Raw genomic sequence first — 20593 nt, forward strand, 5'->3', positions numbered from 1 at the left:
GGTTCTGTCCACAGAGAGGCTGTGAGTGAACAAAAGCCCAGAGAGGCCTGGGCATGACCCGTGGGGCTCTGAGGGAGAGCAGTGACCTTAGAGCAGAGGAGTCTGTAAATAACCAGGAACAAATGGCTCAGATAGGAATCCTTGGGCTCGGGCGGGTTGGAGCCTGCAGTCTCTAACAGACTCCAGGGAGAACAGAGGGGAGGACTCAGGGCAGCAATGCCCTGGCCCTCTTCTTCAGGCATGTGAAATGGGTAGATTTTGGAGATGCCAAACTGAACAGAAAGAGCAGGGTGAAGCATAGAGTCACCTTGCTGTTAACCTTGAGAGCCGTGCTTCTCAGAGAGAGGTCCCAGGACCAGCAGCATGAGCAATAAATCTGGGTTTGCCAAAAAATGCAGGTTAGCAGGCCCCATCTTAGACCTAATGTGTCAGAAACTCTGGGGCTGGGACCCAGCGATCTGTATTCTAATAAGCCCTCTAGGTGATTCTGATGCATGCTAAAGCTTGAGATCCCCTGACTTGGCAGAGACTTTTATTCATTTACCTGAAACTTCCTTCCCGTTTTGCAGAGGAGGGAGCTGGCATGACCGTGGAATGATTATAAGCTGTATAGATAAGAAGATCTGAATTCAGATCCTGGCTGTTCCCCTAAGTGGTAGTGTGGCTTCAGATAAATCCATCTTCTCTGAACTCCGATTTCCTCAAGTGCAAGACATCTACCTTACAGGGTTGTGGTTAGTTTAGAGAGACCACAAGGGAAGCATTTTGCAGAGTCTGGCACATGTGCGTGCTCATCATCACCATCACCACCATGACTGTGAAAGAGCCCCTGGATGAGGAAGAACTGTAGACGCATTTAGGAAAATCATCAGGCCACACAGGACTCATTTTTTTAAGGACTTTATTTTTTAATTAAAACATATTGATTGTACAGATTTACAGGGTACAAAGTTATATTTCAATACATGTACACCATGTGTGATGATCAAATCAGTGTAGTTAGCATATTCATCATTGCAAATATTTGTCATTTCTTTGTGATGAGAACATTTGAGCTCCTCTGTTCTAGCCATTTGAGAACATACAACAAATTATTGTTAATTAAAGATGCCTAGAACTACTGTAAACCATTATAACTTATTTTTCCTATTTGATGTAACTTTGTGCACATGGGATTCATCTTGTTTTATGAGTGTTTAATACGCTGCTCAGAATGCTGCTTTATGCCACTTATCACCTGGCTACATCCTCATTAACTAGGAACAACTTAAAGATAACATTTCCTTTTCAAATTTGATGAGAAAGAAATCCCTATCTAATTTGGATATACCAAATGAAACTCTAGTGAGAAAAACCACTTTCGTTATAATAGAACTTCAGTGTTTTCCCACCCTACCCCCTTTCCCATTTCCTTTCAGATAAGTCTCTTAAGCACACAGTAGCTGGGCAAATATTTGTTTAGTGTCCAATGAATGAATTGGCTCAATTTGACTTTAAAATGCACTACTGCTGTGCAATACAAAGAACCAAATTTGTGACCAGGCCTTTAGCCTCCTGAGGTGGAAATATGGTAAGACATGTCACAGCGCCCACATGAGTAACACATTGAAATTTTGGGAAACCAGGCACTGAGGGGATGACTATAGGAGACCAAGTTGGTTGAGACAGGTAATGTAGGTGGTTTTCTGAGTTTACCATGAGATGGCTAGTGGTCCTTCAATCCCTGGCTGTACATGTCTACTTCTTCACCTTCTAAGCCAGCTGGGGGCTTGCCCTAGCCAGTCAGGCAGTTGTCTCATGGCCTGTGCAATGCAGAGCAAATTGGAATCAGAGCACCAAAAATAGCCTGCCAGTTTGCCTCCTGGGGATGTAAATGTGAATATCATCCTTTTAATTCTGGCCAAAAGGCATTAGTTAATTCAAGCCCTCAGCATCTTCTTTACCCCCAGATGCCATGGCAGTCACTCGTGGGCCTCCCTGACTCCTAGCCTGTTCTCCATTCTTCCTTCCCACTTTCTACAACATATATCTCATCAGGTCACTGCCCGCCCCCTACCTACAGGACAAGGTCCCAACACCTTGGCAGGGCATTCAGGGTCCTTTGCAATTGGCACCAACTTACATGTCTATCTTTACTGCCCATAGCCAGTGACTCAGTGACAGCTGCTAGTGCCCTGCCCATTCACTTCCCAGCCTCTGCCTGAAAGGCCCTTCCTCCTGTTGTCTGCCTGGAGGACTGTGACAGCTCTTTCCAGAACCTGCTCAAATTAGCGGTTAGCTCTCTCTGAAATGGGCCCACCAGCACCCAGTAGCTTCCTGAATGCTTTCTTAAGTTTTTCCTTGGCCTGGAATTAATTACCTTTTTCTCCTTTCCCACTGAGAAATTTCTAGTCTTCTTTAGGACTTGGCTCTATTATCATGCTTAAATCGAAAAAAAAAAAAAAAAGATTTTTGACATAATTTCAGACTTGAAAGAAAGTTGCAAGAATAGCACAAAGAATTCTTATATATCTTCCACTCGGACCTACTAAATGTTAATGTTTTGCCACATTTGCCTTAAACTTCCATCTGTTTAGGTCTGTATCTACATATATAATTTTATTTTTTTTCTGAACTGCTTGTGAGTTATTTACAGACATTTTCCCCTTCACTCCTTCAGTGTGTGTGTTTTCTGAAACCAAGGACATTCTCTTTTGTAATTATAAACAATTATCAAAATTAAAAAATTAACTTTGATACCAACCATTATCTAACCTACAGATCTTATTCAAATTTCACAAATTGTCCCAGTAAAGTCCTTTATAGCAAAAGAAATTCCCAGATCATGCCTCACATTTAGTTGTCATGTCTCTTTAGTGTCCTTTAACCTAGAACAGTTCCTTAATCTTTCTTTTTTGTTTTTCATGACAGTTGACAGTTCTGAAGCATCTAGGCCAGTTATTCTGCAGAAAGTACTTCATTTTGGGTGTGTTTGATGTTTCCTTGTGTTGAGTTCCTGTTGTACCATTTGGCAGGTATTTCCCAGAGGTGATGCAGTGTTTGTCTTAATGTGTCATATCAGGAGGTATATGAGGTCAGTTTATTCTGTCTCTGGTGATGTTAACATTGGTCATGGGGTTGATTGTTGATCTGTCTGTCCTCCCTTGGCCCAGGAGGTCCTCCTCAAAGTCAAAAAGGGACTCAGCCTGATTCAACCTGGCATCCCAGTACCTGAATACTCAGGGATGCAGGGAGGTAAGGAACAAACACCTACTGAACTCCTCCCATGTGCCTGGCTCTGTGGCTGCTTCTCATTTAAGACTCACAGCAACCCTATAATTTAGTGGCTGTTATGCTCATTTTACAGGTGTGCTCGGTGAAGATGAGTAATTTGCTTAAGGGCACTTGACTGGTAAGTAGCAGATCCAGATTCAAATCTAGGTCTGTCTGCCACTTCCCACAACACTAATGCCCTGGAGCCAACTGACCTAGTCCACAACATTCGTTGCTTTGAATGGATGTTTAAAAAAAAAAAAATTAAACAGAAATCTAACATCAAGACCACCAAAAAAAATTAACACCCTCCTGTGTCCGTTAGGATGCTTTTATTCATCTATCTCTTCAAGAAATACTTATGGCGGGCCTACTATGTAGCAGACAGTGTTAAAGATAATAGGGATATAATAGCGAACAAACAGCTTACATTCTAATGGGACTCTGCAAATACCAGAAAATCCGACTACACTGGCTTAAACAATAACAAGAAAGCTAGTGGTAGAGCAGCCAAAGGTTGTTTAATTTAGCAGCTCAAAAGTATCATGGCCAAGGTTTGGCTTCTCTAAGATTCACTTAGCTTTTTCTTTGGGGCTGCAAGATGTTTGCTTTACCTTTAAGCAAGATATCCTCAAAGGAAACAAAGGGGACATTCCTGTCATTGTTCCTTTATAGAAGCAAAGAAAGTCTTGCTAGAATCCTCCCAGCTGACTTCCCTTCCATCTCATTGGCCAGAACTATGTCACCAGCCCATGCCTAAATTCACCAGTTGGCAAGAGGAATGGGCCGCCATGCCTGGCTTAGGTGATCTAGGAGTCTAGATCACAGCCCACCACATAGACCACGTCCAGGCTCGGCCTTCCCCAAAGCATATGGTCATCAGAAGGGTAGGACAGTGGTCAAGTTTGCAGGGAAGAGGCTGCTGAGTAGGCCACAAACACTATTTGTCAAATCTCCCATCCACTAGTTTTCCAAATATTTAGACTCTGTGGCTTCTCAGAAACTCTTGTTTATACAAACATAAATTTGAATTTGTCTCATTGCTATTCTTTATATTCGTTACATCAGGTTCTGCTTCTTCTTACTTACTAAGTCACATAATGTCTCTCTCTTTGTCCCTCTATCTTTTGTCTCGTCACAAAATAAGGTCTCCTTTCCATGAGCACACAGAATCGTAGCCAGGGGAAGTTTAAAAAATATTTACTAGGGCCGGCCCGTGGCTCACTCGGGAGAGTGTGGTGCTGATAACACCAAGGCCACGGGTTCGGATCCTATATAGGGATGGCCGGTTCGCTCACTGTCTGAGTGTGGTGCTGACACCACCAAGTCAAGGGTTAAGATCCCCTTACTGGTCATCTTTAAAAAAAAAAAAAAAAAAAAAAAAAAAATTACTAATGGTTACTAGGATGTTCACTGAGCACTGCACCAGGTAGGGTCCTGCAGGCTGCTGGGCCAGGCATTTACCATTTAGTTGCTGGATTGGGGAGGTCCAAGAGAATCCTAGTAGAGGGGCCAGGTAGGCTGGGGGGACACTCAGGCCCTACTATTTACCAGCTGCTATAGAAGTATCTATTTTAACAACCAGTATAACAGTACCCATGTGACAGGCTGGATATTCACGATGACCTGATCTTCATAAAGCCCATTCCCGGTGTCAATATAATGATCACAGCACAATCTTCCCAGCTTCTGCCCACGGTCAGGCATTTGGGCTTCTTCCAGTTTTAACTGCAATATTAAGCTCAGTTCTCAGAACCTCTGTATGCATCCTTATTTCATTTTTTTATATTTTATAAACATTGTAAATATATATATTTCACATTTATTTATTTCCTTGGAACATAGTCCCCAAAGTGATATTCCAGGGTCAAAGGGTATGATAAATTTTATAATTTGACATGGTGATTTAAAAAGCATTTAACCATGGCTTCAGAAACATCCTTTCCAACCTTTCACAGATTACTGTTGCAGGGGAGCTGGGAGGCAGTGTTGTATAGTGGAAAGAGCGTGGGCATTGCAGTAAGGAGATCTGGGCTCAGGTCTGCGCAGTGCTGCTCTTCTAGGAGTGGGGGTCTCAGCAGTCAGTCTCTGTGAAGCATGGTTTCTCCAACTGTAAAATGAGTGAGATGCCATCTCTCACAGCACCAGGCACAGCAGGCATCAGTTGCCTACATCTGTTCCTGATCTCGGCCTGAGGCCCTGGCCACCCTTGTCACACCTTCACCCCAGCCCACCTTTGCAGAGGGTGGGTTTGGTAACAGGACTTGAACTGTGGAAGGTGCTGCTTCTGCCCTGCAAGGAAGTGTGTAGACTGCCACCTTCTGGTGTAAAGAGTTGGAGTCCAGATGATTTGGGGATCAAGCTGCTCCCCCTTGTGTCCCTGTGAGGATCTGCACCAAGGTTGAAGCTGCAAGAGAAGGATGGGGAGGTTCTCCCAACCTAGGCTGGCCCTAGTGTCCAGCAGCTTGAAGGTGATGTCCTCTTTCTGAATGAAACTCTGGGAGAGAGGAAGATGCTGGGTTTTGAAAACCTGCTTGTATATGAAGGTGTTCTGAAGACTGTGGAGGTGCTGGGAATAGGCATCTTTGCAAAAGCAGGTCTTTATTGGTGATTTATTGAACCTGTTTAGAGAGGCTGACAGCAGTGGTCAATCAGGCCACAGATATTTACGGAGCACCTATGTGTGCCAGACACATGCTTTGGAAAACACTGGTGAACAAGACAGGCAAGGTTCCTGCTCTAACTGTCCAGTGGGGAAATTTGATGGTAAGATTAATTTTGTTTTAACTGATATACTTTCTTTTATTTATTTAATTGAAGACAAAAAGGCATCTAAATAAAAAATTAAAGAGAACTTAAAACAATATTTCACCTCCCAAACACTATAGCTATTTTTACTTCAATACCTTCTAGCCCTTGTACACTTGTAGGCAGATTTTTACAGAGCTATAATCATAATGCATATGTTATCCTGAAGTTTATTATATTTTACTCATAGTAAACATTTCTTTATGTTGCTACTTAATCTTCATAATTATCCTTATAGATATATAAGAGGCAGATGTGTTGCTATATCAAAATCTATGTAGCAATTCCTTTAAGCTTAGACATATAGTTTTTTTTCTTTTTTGCTATAACAGATATTGCTGATGTTAACTTCTTTATGCAGATTTTTATTGCATTACTTCTCAATAATTGTGAATACAGTTCTTCTCATGTGTTGCCATATTGCTTCCCCTGAAAGCTATTACCAATTTACAGTGCCACCAATATTATACCAGTGAGTCAATTTTGCTGCAGCATAGGGTGCATTGATATTGTTGCTTTAACACATTTTTTGAGAATTAATATTTTTAAATGAGGTCTCGAATTTGCTTTAATCTGCATTTCTTTGGATACCAATAGGCAGATTCTTTTTTGCACATGTGCTATTTATAATTGCTCTTGTGTGAGATGTCTCTATATTGTTGTTATAAATTTGAGTGAGTCCCTTGTTTGATGTATTTCTGTATAAAAGAGAAAAGCAATAGAAGATTGCAATTCTGTAGCCCAGAGGGTCAGAATGGTACTTATTGTGTTACACATTGGGTTAATAACTCCTTCTGGAATCTTCCCAAGAAAGCTTAGCTGTTCCAGGATCTAGAGTGCAGTTTCTCCTGTTGCCCAGAACTACTAAGTGAGAAAAGTGATTTTATAACACTCTTGGTGTGCTTGACTCATTAGTGGAAATAACATTATTTCCCAGTATTTGTGAAAAAAGTGTTGGACACCAGCCTAGGTTACAATAATGCAAATGAAAAATATGTGATTCGAGAGTGAATTTGTTTCTTGGTGACTCTGCAGAATACAGAGTGTCCTTGAGTGTCTCAGTTGGAAGGTCCCTTCTGATATAGTCCAAGCCAGAAAAGTGAAGTGACTTGGTGAAGCTCACACAGCAAGCTAGAGGAAGGCTGGAACCCCGAGTTCCCAATTCCCCTCCCATCTTTCATCTGTCCTGAATGTGAATGTGCATGAACCTGTGATTCTCTCCTTTGGGGCTTCCTTTTTCCCCTATCCCTCCTATTGTCACCCCCCGTCCCCTCTCCCCATCTGCCTCCTCCCAGCCTCAATGATTCCTAGAAGGCAGTTCTGGGGAGGCTTTCCGTGCTGGGAGTCCATGTCCTCTGCCTACATACGCTTCAACAAGACTTCTGGGCCTCTCTGGGAACTCAGAGTGCTGTACCGCGTAGTATTCTGTGCAGTACCTCAAATATTTTGCCAGTGCACAAGTCCTTCTGAGAGAAGACTGTAAATGTTATAAACTGGGCCTGGTGAGGAGAGAGATCTTGACTCTGTCAGTAAGCCTTTTTGGTTTAATACCTCACCACTATTTTCTGGGATAATTAGATGAAGAAGGGAACTAACATTTGATTAAAACATACGATAAGCATCACTTCATGTAATTTCTTAAAAACACCCGTGGAAATTTTGAAAGGGAGGCTCAGAGAGATTAAGTAACTTGATCAGCTCCCTCAGCTATGATGTCACATTGGCTCTGGAATGGCCAATCCGAATCACCTGGGAGCTTTTTCACATTATTCATGTATGTTTCCCATTGAGAACAGCTGCAGCCCACGGTGCCCTCTGTAGGATTTGAGTGCTAGGGTGCTACCCCACAGCTGTTCTAGTCTGGACAAGTGTCCACAAATTGATGAGGTGTCGTAGAAGGAGAAATCCATACAGAGGAGCTGTGGCAAAGCCAAGGAAAATAGGCATTTGGAAAAATTCCTTAGGGGAAGAAGAAATAGAAGAATCCTAAAGATTGGGACAAGAGGAGCATAACTCAAGACCAGTGTAGAGTGCAAGGGGCAGGGCTCAGGGCAGGGTGACCCATTCTCAGGAATGATGGGGAAGGGAAGTTGCAGGGTTTGGAGTGGCGGGTGGGGAGGGCACACTTGTGGCAGAATCTCTGTCTGCCACACTCAGAATAGACAGGCAGCAGCGGTGGTAGGAGGGGCACTTGACCAGGAGTTCTAAGACCTCATCCTGGCTGTGTGGCTTCAGACAAGTCACATCAGCCCTCTGACTTGGTTTCTTTCTCATTAAAATAGTCATAAAAATAGTCTGCTCTGGTTATCTCTCAGTAGGATTATGGAAACTGAGTTAACTCATGTGAAAGTGTTGTATCAACTGTGAAACACTATGCAAATGTCACAGAAGGACTATCAGATAAGCAATAAATTCTAATTCATTACCATTCAGAATTTCAGCCACTCAGTTTGTTCTTGGCTGTGTTTTATTGACAAGGCAATATTTGATGCCCATTGAGATTCTGCTCATTAAAGCCTGGCACAGAGTAAGCCCTCTGTGTTAGTGCCCCTCCCCACCCCAGCTCCTTCTGCTCCTTTTTGTACTCTCAGTCCAACTGGTATGGATTTAAGCTATGTAGAAAAAAAACCCTCTGATAGTGGCCTGACTGTCCTTTAAAAACCCAGCTCTCATTTTCAAAATAAAGTTTTTGGTGCAAAGTTCATCCATACAAGAATATATATAACATGTAAGTACAATTTAAAGAATAACAAACCACATACTAAACTTCAGAAAAAAATTCTGCCAGATCCCTCAAAGCCCCCTATTTGTCCTCCCCTGGTGCAGTGCCTTCACTCTCCTAGCCTCAATTTTGTATTAGTCTTTCTCTTGCTTTTTGAAAAGAGCTTTACCACATATAGTATCCCTAACCAACATATTGTTTGGTTTTTCCTGTCTCTAACTTTTACAAATGAGATCATGCTTTAAGTGTTCTTCTATTACTTGCTTTTTTGCATCTGCAATGTCCTTATGTTGATGGGTGCAGCTGTAGTTCATCATTTTCACAGCTGAATGGTATTCCTCTGTGGGAATGGACCATAATTTAGTTACTCATCCTACAGAGAATGGACATTTGGGTTGTTTCCAGTTTGGGACTATTAGACAATGCTTGTTCATGTCTCCTGTTGCACATGTGTTAGATTTAATACTTATCTAGAAGTTGAATTGCTAGGTCATAAGGTATGCATATCTTAAATTTTATCAGGTAAGGCCAAACTGTTCCAAGGGGTTATACCAATTAATACTCCCACCAACAGTGTATAAGAACTCTCATTGTTCCACATTCCTACCGCTGCTTGGTATTGTCTGTGTTTTAAATTTCTGCCAACATGTAGCTGTGGAATTGTATCTCATTTTGATTTTAGTTTGCATTTTTCTTATTACTAACAAGTTTGAGCATCTTTGCGTGTTTGTGGTCCTCTAGTATTTCTGTCTCTGAAATGCCTGTTCATGTCTTTTTCCTATTAAAAAAATTTAAGTTGTCCATTCTTGCCTTATGGATTTGTAGTAATACTTTATAGATTCTGGACACTGATTCATTACCAGTTTTATGTGGTACAATTATATTCTCCCAGTCTCTGGCTTGTCTTCTCACTCTGCGTGTAATGTTTTTTGATGAACAGCAGTTCTTAATTTTAGTGCAGTCGATCTCAATCGTCTCCTTTCACTTTTCGTGTTTTGTTTAAGAAATGATTTTTTTTTTTTACCTGAGGTCCTAAAGATAATCTCCTGGATTTTCTTTTAAAAGTTAAAAAATTCCAAACATCTTTCTTAGGACTGTTCTGTCGGCTGAACTCCTGAATCTTTCCACAAAATGGTTCTGGAAGCCGAGGTTATTTCTATTCCAGTGGGCTTCCTCTCGGCACACAGGGCTTTGAGTTTTGCCAAGAGCCCAGAGAAAGGCTCCATTCAGGAGAGGCCCGCGGGCGCTGCGCTCTGCCACACTGCACCGCCGCCTCAGGCCTGTAGGGGGCGCCCTCGCACCAGACGTGGAGCTCCCTGCAGCAGTGGCGGCATCGGGGCTCCTCTGCGCCCAGCTCCTGCCGGGACGCCCTCCCCCACCTGCAGGCTCCAGGGGCAACACCTCTGCTTCGGGGGCCAGTGCCTTTCAGCCCCCCCACTGGCCTCATCCTGCCCCTGAGCAGCTGGGGCCCGGCCTCTCTTCCTGTTCCTGTTCTTTCAAATCTGCCCTCTCCCCTCTTGCCCTGTCTCCTTTCTTGGAATCCTCCTGATTCCTTCTTGTCATTGGGGGGACCTCCCGGCAACATTCTTGTGCAAGTCAGAAGCTGCTGCTGCTGCTGCTAAGGTTTGAGCCTACACCAGACCATTGCAGCATGTAACTGAGGTAACCACAGGCTCCCGGAGAGATGAAACCACTAGGGGATCACACAAGGTATAAAACGGAAGGTCATATGTGGAATATACTAAAAAGCATATGTACTTCACAGGGCCTGGTTTTCCAAAGCCTTGCAGTTTCAAATATTGACCTTGCAAGGACAGGAAATTTTCCTCAGGCTATAAGTCTCTGGTGTGAGATAAAGATTTGTGGCACAGCAGGGTTGCTGGCTCAAGGACAGACTAGTTACTGATTGTTATGTAAAGATACTGAGAAATTGCTATAAGAAGGAATGTTTGCTAAGATCAAGCTCGTGTTGCTAAGACCACTTAATTGCCTTACTGGAATGTCATCTGGCTTGTTTCACTGGAAGTTACCAGCCTATATTGTTAAGCTATAACCCCACCTATGTTCTCTTCATGTAACTTCCTGGTCTGGAAAATAAATGCAGGAAGAGAACCCCAATTTGGCATTAATTTTCCCAAAGAAGGGATCCCTCTTGCTGGAGGGTCCCGGGAAAGTTAAGCACTTCGGGGCTTCTCACTGCTCAGTAGAGATGGGCTTTGAGTAATCCTTTGCGTCTCCGTCACCCAGGGGAAGTGGGGTGACAAATCCGTGGGGGGCAAAGCAACACAAAGCAACAGGCATAATGCCCTTTGCCATAGGCAAAACATAAAAAATCAAAATGGATTTTGCCTTACCTTTTCAGCTCCACCAGTTAATAGTTGGCTTGATTGTTTCCTCTTACTTCAGTTTTCTTCTGAGACTGAGTTAATGAGCACTGTCTTACAGTTTTTGTAAGGATGAAATGAGATAACATAGGTAAGGGTCACGCTGCCTGGCACATCATAGGGATCCACAAGCATTAGTTTTCATTTGTCTTCGCTTGAGTTCCCGGGAAGACAGTGAGTGGGAGGCCAGGCCTACGCACTAATGCCTTTTTGGCTGGCTTCATCTCAGGGAGGCAGGAGTGAAGGAAGAAGAGAAGTGAGGCAGGGAGGGAGGAAGAGCAGGCCCTGGCAGGTTACGAGGCCTGCAGGGGTCTCTCTGGAGAGGCTGTCTGGAACCCCTGGAGGCCAGGAGAGACTCACCTGCCAGTGCCTTCCCACCTCTTATCTCTCTTTAGTCAAAGTTTGCCCTGTGAGGTGTTGAATCCCCTGCATTCTGAGCTGTTACCCAAGCCTTCTGGGGAGCCTCTGGGGCAAGCCAAGGCCTCTGTCTTAGAGCCGGGTGTCTAAGCTGCTACGGCTCCTGCTACAGTGAGAGGAATGCCACACTCTGGCCCTTGTCCTTGGGGGAGGCCAAGGCAACCAGTGGCATTAGCAGATGGGGTGGTGGGGGTGGCTGCTAGGGCCCTATGACCTCAGGAACAGTGTGAGCTCTTGCTAGGACCTCTTTGGCCAAGAAGCAGGATGAGGGGCCTGTGACAGGGAAGGCAGGTGGGCCAAGTGGATCTGTGGAGGTGTATGGATCTGGTACCCTTTCACTTTTCACCTGTTCATGTGAGCTCTGCTTCCCAGGGCCTTCAGCACTGGGCAAATTCACATTCACTAAATACCAGTAAGGTGCAGAGATGAAGGTAGCATGCATAAAGTCTATGATTTCATGCACTAAATAAATATTATATTTCAGAAGGATGGGGTGTTATTTGATTTTGTACTGTGTTGGATGCTGTGGAAAGGTATTTTAGTCAGGGTAGTTTAGGCCTGGGTGTCAGCAAAAATTTTTCAAAGGGCCCTTTACAAAGGGCCAGGGAGTATTTTAGGCTCTGCAGGCCACATACAACTCTGTAAAAAAAAGAAACTTAGCTTGTAGGCCAAACAAACGCAAGTTAGGGGCCTACGGGTTAGACTTTGCTGCACTAACAAAATCCCAGTCCAAGTGGTTCAACATGTTAAAGGTTTATTCTTACTCACATCATTGTTCAATGCAGTCAGTGACTCTCCTGAGCAGTTCTCCTCTGTGCAGTGACTCAGGGACCCAGGCTACCTTCATCTTCTGGGGCCACCATCTATGCCATCTGGGTTACTATGAATGAAGACGGGCTTGAAGGCTTGCATGAGATCTTTTAAGGGCCATACCACTTCTGCCTACATTTTCTTGGTTAGAATTCAAATGGCCTCAATCCCACAGCAAAGGAATCAGGGGAAAGTAGTTTTCCTGGGTGTCTAGGAAGAGGAAACAGCATAGTAATGCATAGCGTTGTCTTTCCCACAGTGTGAAGAGAAGTTAAGACATGGTCCCTGTCTCAGAGGACCTTAGGATCTAGCTGGGGAGAAATATGGATGCGAATGAAAAGTTGAACAACAAAGCACAATTGCAAATGTTGTGTCAACAGTATTCTGTAAATAACCAACAAATAACCAACAAAAGACTGTGAGAGATCACAGGACCAAGAAATTTGATTGAGCCAGAGTAGTTGGATAACGCTTCATGGGGAAGATAGGATTCAAATTAGGTTTTGAAGAACTGGCTTGATTTAGCCAGAGACAGAGGCATGAGAACTATTTTCCAGGAGGACGAAGCAGCATAAACAAATGGTCACACTGGAGAAAGCGTGAAAGTCCACAGAGTTAACACTGGTCAAGTACAGACACTCACCAGTCCTAATGATTGCTGGCCGGATGAGAACCTCTCAGTTGTTAGGCTTGGAGAGGTTCCTATGGAGGGATGAGGGTGGAGGAAGGACATTGAGGTTGGGTGGGGAGGGCTCAGGACAGCAGTCAGAGATGGCTCCCTAGCAGTTTACTACCCCTCACCACATGCTGAAGTATTTCAGCATTTTAACAACCAGAACGACTCTATCCATGGATGTAGGCTGAACATCTGGCCTACATTGGAGACTTTTGGTGGCTGAGGATGGAAAGACAGGTTGGAATTAAATTGTGAAGGGCTTTGAGTGCCAGGATGTCTGGAATTTCCAAAACAGAGATGAACATTTATTTTCAGAGGCAAAGCTTAGAGACTTAGAGACACCACCCCTCAAGTTAAATGGCTAAATATAAATAAATAGTGTACCCATAAGATGGAAGAGTCTGTAATCATTAAAATCAAGTTTCTGAAGACGTTTAACAACATGCAATGGTAAGTGAAAAAAATAGAAAACTATATAGAGAGTATAATACCAATTTAGTTAGAAAATACAAAAATATTAAGACTAGAAGAACAAACATCAAACTGTGAATAGTGGTTCTTTAAAAAAGTAATTTATTTCTAATTGACAAATAAAAATTGAATATATTTGTCATGTACAACATGTTTTGAAATATGTATAATTCGTAGTTATTTTTGGGTGGTAGTAGTATCATTGATTTTTCTTTTCATCATTAAGTATTTCTATGTTCTGACTTTCTCTATAATGCACACATATTACTTTTATAATTAATAAAATATAATAAATGTTATTCTTCAAAAGCAAAGCTTAAAGATGCAGAGTTTGGTATGGTGGTTGCCATTACTACTGTTTTATTCTTTCTCTACAGGTGAATTCCATTCTTGTTTGTGCAGTATCCAAGAACTGGGTGCTTATGTGGTTCAGTCCACGGTGGCTGACCACCACCTGTCTCTGGGATATGAGACTCTGACTGCCACCAAGCAGATGACTGGAAAGCCCTCAGGAATGATGACATTCCTGAAAGGTCTTCAGGCGTACCTGTAATTCCAGCAATTCCCTGAGTCAATTCCGGCAGTTCCCAGAGTGACTATCTATACCAGAAAAGCACATGACCCCCATGAGCGTGAGCCACAGAGGTGTGAGAATGCCACAGATTGACCATAGACCCATGAACAGTGAAAACACGTCCAAATGTAACTTCTCATTTTACAGATGAAAAACCTGATGAGAAAGAAGAAGGTACTTTCCAAGGCCACACAGTGAGTGAATGGCAAATAGGGATGTGGGCTCAGGTCTCCAGGGTCCTGTCTTGTGTTGTCACCAGTCACAGGTCCTTAGACAGTGGGTCCTGGGTTCTGATCAAATTTGGTTTTTTGCCTACTCTTCAGCATCTACACAGTCAGATGAGTTTGGGTTAAAGTTCACTGAATGACATCTATTTCTTGTCTATTCAGTTTCGTTGCTCTCTCAGTCTCTTTAACTAAATTTTCCATTCTTGTTTAAATCCAATATGGTATCAAAACATTGGTGAAAATATTCTCCAAAAACTGCCTGGCACTTCCTCAAAATGTTAAATGCAGAGTTTCCATACAACCCAGCAATTCTACTCCTAGGCAAATACCCTAGAGAGTTGAAAATGTTATGTCCACATGAAAACTTGTACTCAAATGTTCAGCAGCATTGTCCATAAAAGCCAAAAAAGTGGAAACACTCTAGATGTCCATCAACCGATGAATGGATAAACAAATATGTTATATTCATACAATGAGATATTACTTGGCAATAAAAAGGAATGAAGTACTGCCACATACTGCCACATGGACAAACCTTGAAAACATTATGCTAAGTGAAGGAAGCCCATCACCAAGGACCACGTAACGTATATTTCATTTATATGAGATGTCCAGAATAGACAAATTCATAGAAGCAAAAAGTAGATGAACGGATCCCAGAGACTTGGGGTGGGGGGGAATAGAAGTAATTCATATAGGGTTTCTTTATTAGGTGATGAAAATGTTCTGGAATTAGATAGTGGTGATCATTGAACAACTCTGTGAATATACTGAAAAATACTGAATTCTACACTTTAAAAGGGTGACTTTGATGGTATGTAAATTATATCTAAAAAAATGGTCTCTGATTAAAACCCAAGAAAAATGAAATTGGAGAAATTCACAATGAGGAAAGTGTTGTAATATGAAGACCTGTACTTCAGCTAGATGCTTGAAGCAAAAAGCATTTACAAGCATGTCTTCTACTCTGGAAAGTAGACTGAAGTGGTGGAGTGTGTCCTGCTTTATAAAGTAGCTACTCAGGTACTAATTAGAATTCCAGCTCCTCTACTAACCAGATGCATGACCTTCATCAAGTTACTTACCCTTTATCAACCTCAGTTTCTTCATCAGTAAAATGGGATAATGGTGTGTACAGGGTCTTGCACTCACCATTTCGCTGCCTTTGGCTTCCCCTTCTCTTCTCTAATCTCAGGAGTCACCCATGCAATATCAGGGGTGTTTGAGTTCCCAGACAGCGTCTGGAAGCTTTTCTAAGCGAGTGCTTCTCAAACTATAACATGCATAGGAATCATTTCTGTCCCTTTACCTTTTCACAAACTCTGTAGGTTTAGTGATTAGGACATGGCTTCTCAGACTAAAATGTTCTTAGAACCACTTGGGGATCTTGTTAAGTGCAGATTCTCATTTGTAGGTCTGGGGTAGAGCCTGAGATTCTGCATTTCTAAAAATCTCCCAGATGATGCTGTTGTTTCTGGTCCTTGAATACACCTGAATAGCATGGTTGTATGTCACTGGAAATGTTGAACTAGAATGATTGATAAAACTTTCCTCAAGTAGCAAGCTTTTGATAGCTATGTAAGGAAGGCAGTGATACAATAAATTAATATGGGTTTCATAACTAAAATGCTTAGAAAGATAGGGTCTGAAACATTATAAAAGAGTTAAGTCCTTTCAGGTATTCACAGAAACATCTCTAGCCTTCCATGAGGGTCCAGAGTTGACATATGAAATTCTAATTTGAACCATAAAAATTAATAGCAACATGTATACTTATGTGGAGTGTCAATATCTTCCAAGCATGGATTGCACCTATTATCTCCTTTAGTCTGCTTAGACCAAGTCTAGGAGGTAACCAGAGTGAAAATGATTATCCTCATTTTGTAGATGACAAAATTGAGGCTCAGGCAGGTTAAGAGATCTGTTAAGGGCACTTGGATAGTCCCTGGCTGAGCCTGGGCACATGGGAGATCATTTCCCCCAACACTTGGGTCCCCCCTTATCATGACATGACACAAGATTCAGTACAACTTCAGATCTTTCCTCTGGTCCTGGGTATACAAACAAGGCAACTTTGGGGAGAAGGAGGTGAGAGAGAGAACCCCTAGCAAAGGGTATCCCCAGATGTGCAAAATGATAGAGCCAGTAATACCTCTACCTTTCCTCTCCTTGGCCCTACACTACAGTGCAGGATTAAAAAATGTCACAGTCTCGCCTACACTAAAACAAGCATGTTTAGGATCTAAACATCCATCTCGTTATCTCCTTGCCCTCACTGTTTACAGGAAAGCAGGAGGTCTGAAGATGGTCACAGCCTATCTGATTTGGGCCCCTGAAAACTCTCAGGCCTTGGGGGAAGGGGAAGGGGTAGAAACAAACTGTCTTCGGAGTTGGAGTTCATGTCCACTAAGTCAATCAGTTAGGCATTCAAGAGTCTAAGAGTGTGATTTTCAGCTTTGGAGGTTTCAGCCTGGGGAGGTTTAAAAATATTGATGTCTGGGTCCTACCCCCAGAGATCTGCTGTGGGGCTGAGATTTTTAAAAGCTTCCCAGGTATTCTAATATATAGCCAGGGTTGCAAACTGCTGGACAAAGGTTCAGGATTTCAGTAGACCCCATCTCCTGCCCCACCCCCACAGGCAGGTTACAGGATGCCCAGAAAGGGGAAAGAAGTCCACTTCAAGGGAAAGGGTTGGCCAAAGCCCCCTCCAAAATGCAGTGCACACTCTCCTGGCAGCTGGGTTGGGAGAAATAGCTCTGGATTTGTGTTCAGGAGGCCCAGGTGTGAACTCTGGCCCTTCCACTCACTTGAATTTTAGTTAATTGTTGAGCAATTATTTTCATATAAATATGTCCCATGCTATAGTTAAATTTAAATTTGAATTATTTTAAAATAAAGATTCAAATTTAAGCAAAATGTATTTTATCTGGCAACACTACCCTAATGTCATTGCTCAGGAAGAGTTGGCTCCGTGCAAAAATTACTCCTTCCTTTGTGCTTAACACTTTGTATTTTCAATACTAAACATGTCCAATGTTTTAATGTTTACAGATGATTTGCACATATATTATCTTATTTAACCTTTGTATCAAGACTTAGGGGTAGGTTTTACTTTTAACCCAATTAATGGACACAGTTGTTTGCCTACCCACCGATCGTTTGCCATTCGCCCCTGTTTCCTTGTGAATATTAAATCCCTATTTTGTTCCTATCCACCGTTCCTGTGCCTCAGAGAGGGCAGGTCCCACTCTCAGCTCCAGGAGTGGATCTTGGTTGGTCTAAGCCAGTCACGTGGGACCACTCCCTTTGCTAGTGACCAGTTTAGGCTCCTGGCCTGATTCTAACCCATGAAATGCAGGAGCTAGGCTGTTGAGGAGTTCTTTTTTTTTTTTAATTGGAACGTAATTGAGTATACATATTTGTGGGGTACCGAGTTGACTATCAGTATTTGTGTACAATATGTGATGATCAAATCACGATAGTTGGCGTCTTCGTCGTTACAAAGTATACTCATTCTTTGTGTCCATTAACCAATTTCTCCCTAACCCCTCTCCCCTTTTCCCCCTTCTAATAACCACAGTTCTGTTCTTTCCTTCTGAGAGTTCAATATATCATTATCTGTCGTTTCTTTCTTTGCTGTTTTCCTTTTGTTAGTTTCTTTGTTTCTTTCCTTTTAAAATTTATTGAAACATAATTGATGGTACATATCTGTGGAGTCCAGCACTGAATATCACTACCTGTGTGCAATACGTGATGCTCAAATTGGGATAATTAGTATATTCAACATTACACAATGTAATCATTTTTTGTGGCCCTTTACCAATTTCTCCCTCACTCTTCCTCCCTCTCCCCCCCTCTCCCCGTTTCCTGCCTCTGGTGGCCTCAGTTTTGTTCTCTCCTTTTGAAAGTTCAGTGAATTATTGTGATTGCTGTATCTTTCTTTCTTTTTTTTTGTTTACTTTTTAAGCTCCCACTTATGAGTGAACACATGTGATATTTCTCTTTCTGTGTTTGGGTTGTTTCACTTAATATAATTTTCTCTAAATTCATCCATGTTGCTGCAAATGGCAGAATTTCATTCTTTTTTATGTCAGAGTAGTGTTCCATTGTGTATATATACCACATTTTCCTTATCCAGTCGTCCATCAATGGACATTAGGTTGGTTCCATGGTTTGGCTATTGTAAAGAGAGGTGTGATAAACATGGGAGTGCAGGTCTCCCTTTGACATGATGATTTCCGTTCCTTTGGGTATATACCCAGCAGTGGGATTGCTCAGTCGTATGGTAGTTCTGTCTATAGTTGTTTGAGGAACCTCCATACTGTTTTCCATAACGGCTGCACTAATTTACAGTATCCCCAATAGTGTAGAAGGGTTCCCCTACTCCGCATGCTCACCAGCATTTGTTATTCTCTGTCCTTTTGATAATGTCCAGTCTAACTGGGGTGAGATGATACCTCAGTGTGGTTTTAATTTGCATTTCCCTGATGCTTAGACATTTCGAGGATTTTTTCACGTGTCTGTTGGCTATTTGTATATCTTCCATTGAGAAATGCCTATTCAGCTCCTTTGCCCATTTTTTAATTGGGTTACTTTTTTTTTTATTGTTAAGTTGTTTGAGTTCCTTGTATATTCTGGATATTAATTCCTTGTTGGATGCATTGTTTGCAAACATTTTCTCTCATTCTGTAGGTTGTCTTTTTGCTCTATTAACTGTTTCTTTTGCTTTGCATAAGGTTTTTAGTCTGATATAATCTCATTTGTTTATTTTTTTCTTTTCTTGCCTGTGCTTCTGGGGTCTTATTCATAAAGTCTTTGCCCAGTCCTACTTCCCAGGGTGTTTCTTGTATGTTTTCTTTTAGTAGTTTTATAGTTTTGGATTTAAGTCATTAATCCATTTTGAGTTGATTTTGATATATGGTGAGAGGTATGGGTCTAGTTTTATTCTTCTACATATGGATGACCGGTTTTCCCAGCGCCATTTATTGAAGAGGTAGTCCTTTTTCCAATGTATGTTCTTGCTGCCTTTGTCAAAGTCCAGTTGGCTGTAAGTTTGTGGGTTGATTTCTGGGTTCTCTATTCTGTTCCATTGATCTGAGTGTCTATTTTTGTGCCAGTACAATGCTGTTTTGGTTACTATAGCTTTGAAGTATAATTTGAAGTCAGATAGTGTAATGCCTCTGGCTTCATTTTTTTGCTCATGATTGCTTTGTTTACTCAGGGAGTTCCATATGAATGATAGGATTGTTTTTCTATTTCTGTGAGGAATGTCTGGTATTTTGATGAGGGTTTCATTGAATCTGTAGACCACTTTGGGTAGTATAGACACTTTCACAATGTTAATTCTTCCCATTGTAGAGCATGGAATGTCTTTCCATCTTTTTGTGTGCTCTTTAATTTCTTTCAGTTGTGATTTGTGGTTCTCATTGAAGAGATCTTTCACCTCCTTGGTTAAATCGATTCCTAGGTATTTTATTTTTTTTGGTGACTATTGTAAATGGGCTTGCTTTCTTGATTCTTTTTCTGCTAGTGTATTATGGGAGTATAAAAAAGCTATTGTATTTTGTGTGTTGGTTTTGTATCTTGCACCTTTACTGAAATTGTCTTTGTTTCTTTCTTTCCTTTCTTCATTCATTCGTTTCTTCCTTCCTTTCTTAGCCTCCACTCATGAGTGAGGACATGTGGTATTTCTATTTCTGTGCCTGGCTTATTTCATTTAATATAATTTTCTCTAAGTTCATCCATGCTGATGCAAATGGCAGAATTTCTTTTTCCTTTTTTTTTTTTTTGTGGCTGAGTAGTATTCCATTGTGTATATACGCAACATTTTCTTTATCCAGTCATCCATTGATGGACATTAGGTTGGTTCTATATCTTGGCAATTGTACATGAGAGTGCAGGTTTCCCTTTGACATGATGATTTCCATTCTCTTGGGTACATACCCAGTAGTGGGATTGCTGGATTATATGGTGGTTCTATCTGTGGGTGTTTGATAAACCATTTTTTGTTTTTGTTTTTGTTTTTGGGCAGCTGGCCAGTACAGAGATCTGCACCCTTGACATTGGTGTTACAACACCTCACTCTAACCAGTTGAGCTAACCAGCCAGCCCCTTGTTGAGGGAATTTGAAGAATCGGTTTCCTTATTCTTTATAAAGATGTTTTTCTGCTCTTTTGCAGCTGAACTGTGTTGCGTGTGAGTATGAGGTCTGGAGGTGGAACAGTGATCCCAAGCAGAGACCAGCAGAGCAGA

The sequence above is a fragment of the Cynocephalus volans genome, chromosome 3 (genome assembly GCF_027409185.1).
Source record: "Cynocephalus volans isolate mCynVol1 chromosome 3, mCynVol1.pri, whole genome shotgun sequence".
Taxonomy (NCBI): Eukaryota; Metazoa; Chordata; class Mammalia; order Dermoptera; family Cynocephalidae; genus Cynocephalus; species Cynocephalus volans.